Source organism: Chelonoidis abingdonii, chromosome 3 (genome assembly GCF_003597395.2).
Source record: "Chelonoidis abingdonii isolate Lonesome George chromosome 3, CheloAbing_2.0, whole genome shotgun sequence".
Classification (NCBI taxonomy): Eukaryota; Metazoa; Chordata; order Testudines; family Testudinidae; genus Chelonoidis; species Chelonoidis abingdonii.
In genome coordinates, this window is record NC_133771.1 from 41,906,852 (window position 1) to 41,909,437 (window position 2,586).

Below are 2,586 nucleotides of genomic sequence, written 5' to 3' on the forward strand. Positions count from 1 at the left end.
TTTCCCCTTAGGGTCTTAAGTCCAATCACTCCAAAGTCCAACAACCCAAAAGTCTCTGGTCAATGCCACCCCAGAATTCAAGAGTCTATCTGTAGAGGTCCCTCCCCCCAGCCTGGGTGAAAGGGGCACCTTACGTGGTCCAGGGCCAACTGCCCTGCCTCTCCGTGGGTTCTGCTTCCGCCTTCTCCACGAACTGCTCCGCCTTACCAGCCGCTCCACTCTGCTCCTCCGGCCATCCTCACAAACTGCTCCGCTCCACCAGCTGCCTCGTGAGCTGCTCCAGTTGTCCCAGCAAACTGCTCGGCTCCGCTCGCTCTGTGGGCTGCTCCACACGCCCCACAGCTACTCCGCTCTGCCAGCCGCTCCACTCCACCAGCTGTCCTGTGGTCCGCTCCAGCCATCCCCATAAACTGCTCCACTCCGCCAGCTGCTCTGTTCCACAGTATAGCTTCAGGCTCCCCCACTAGTTAGCACAGTACTCAGTGCTCCCAGCTCAGTAATTTCAGCTCTTTTGTGATTTCAGCTCTTAGTGATCTCACCACATAGTAGGGGAGGCCCAGTGCTAGTGCACCATTAGCCCAAAGTGAGTTCAGCTCAGCAACCTGTATCTAGAGTCTTAAGGGAATAAAAAATCAACTCTGACATTCCACAGTGGAGAGAGGAGGGGGTGCAACTGGTGCTTCTAGCTCCACAAGGAGCCTGCACCACCAGGCACAAATACCTGTCCCCAACCTCTCTCTCTTCACAGGGTTTTGGAACCCATGTCCCTTGTCTAGCAAGTACCACCCAACTGAGGTTGAGTCATTTCTGTCACAAAGCAGTCCCACAGCTCGGCAGTCTGGGATGCGGTAGGCGTTGCCTATGCAAATATTTGAGATTTCGCATTCCAGACATTCTTTCCACACTTCCCATACTTCACCACCAGATGTCAGGGTCAAATATTTGAGATTTCGCATTCCAGACATTCTTTCCACACTTCCCATACTTCACCACCAGATGTCAGGGTACAGCTCATCCTGACTCTGCTTACATATGCAACAGTACCACTGGGATACTCAGGAACTTCTTTATGGTTGACAACAGGCTTTGTGGCACACATCACATGTGAGTAGTCCCTGCTCCCGAGTAGCCCAGGAAGCAAAGGGGAATTACGTTCCTGTATCTCTTTCTCCCACCCTGTGTCTCTCTTTTGTCTTTTTAAATTCTAAGTTCTTCAGGGCAAGGATGTTGGGATCCCCTGAGACCCTTTTTCATTCAGTTCCCAAAAACTCCGTTTGAGTCCAGAATTTGTCACTCAGGTACCTTTTATTGTACATATAGCAACACTATGCCCACCCTAGCCAGGCTTAAACATAGGGGGTGGATGCAGGGTTCATTGCAAATCCACAGTTACCCAACAAAGGTTTTCCTTATATACATCTTTACTGACACCAGCATCCCTGGCTACACATTGCATTACTCATTTCATGATTGGTTTGGTTACTTTTTAGGAACTAATCCCTGTACAGCATGCTCTGTCTATGTGCTTTTCATGTATGATCTCTATGTTCCAAGTTTATTTGGTTCATTTTGTCCAGAGTGTTTCTGCTTATCTTAGCTAGACTGACTCCAGCCAAATATTTGTTAAGCCCTTATTTACTCAGTCTTCTGTTCACCTTCCAGGCCCATTCAGAAATAAAGTCTTACCTATGTCAACTTACTCATGTAAAGTTAGGCCTACAAAGAACTGTCTGTAACGCTGTTTGTACAGCACCTAGTGCTCTAGGGCACTATTCTCCATTGGTCCTTAGGCACTACCATAATAGAAATAATGAAGGGTAAATCAGTACCTCAGGTGCATAGCAGTGGTGAATCAGGCCCTTGATCTCCATGTTGCAAACCTCAGACCATCTTCTGCACTGACATCCTTCCCTACTGTATGATTAAAACTGGAGTGGTAGTTCAGTCTTGCTGCTCGTTAGGAGTCAACACTCAAAACATGAAACTGAGACAAAGCAATTAATTACAATCAACTAATTTTAGCTATAAGATCAGAGATTATTTCTGTAAGTAACTTGTTTTTGGCTTTTGCACAAAACACTATGGGTTAGAAGAGTTTAGCAATTACAGTATGTGGTTTCTGATCCCATGATTTGGTGGAGCAGGGGCCCTAGGCCCTGAATATTGCTGGAGCCTGGGCACCACGGGCCCATGCAACTCGCCACCCCTGATTGCGGGAGAGGGGCACAGCGTGTTAAGGGAAACATTTGTTTCTCAAACTTTCACACTTCAAGCTGAGAAGCTGAGGAAAAGGTCGCTGTCCAATGTACTCTGCAGTGGGTGGTTTTTCTCATGGTCATGTTTTCAAATCATGCTTGTGGTGTTTTCCCAAATTAATGCCAGGTTTCTTTCCTCTTTTTATTAAGTTTTCCCTTCTATACACAGACTCAGTGCTTGTGAGAGGGGAAGTATTGCCTCCTAGAAGTGCATAGCTAAGGGTTAATGTTTCTTTTACCTGTAAAGGGTTAACAAAGGGAACCAAACACCTGACCAGAGGACCAATCAGGAAACAAGATTTTTCAAATCTCAAGGGAGGGAAGTTTTGGG

General features: G+C 47.1%; 1 long non-coding RNA gene across 1 annotated transcript in view; it reads right to left on the reverse strand.

Moving 5' to 3' along the window:
* Positions 1–1,311: 1,311 nt before the first annotated feature.
* The window catches only part of LOC116835420 (uncharacterized), a 13,753-nt gene continuing 12,478 nt past the window's right edge, over positions 1,312–2,586 (reverse strand). Inside the window, exon 3 of the long non-coding RNA XR_004376182.2 lies at positions 1,312–1,984. This is a non-coding gene — a long non-coding RNA (uncharacterized LOC116835420). The remainder of the gene's footprint in view (positions 1,985–2,586) is intronic.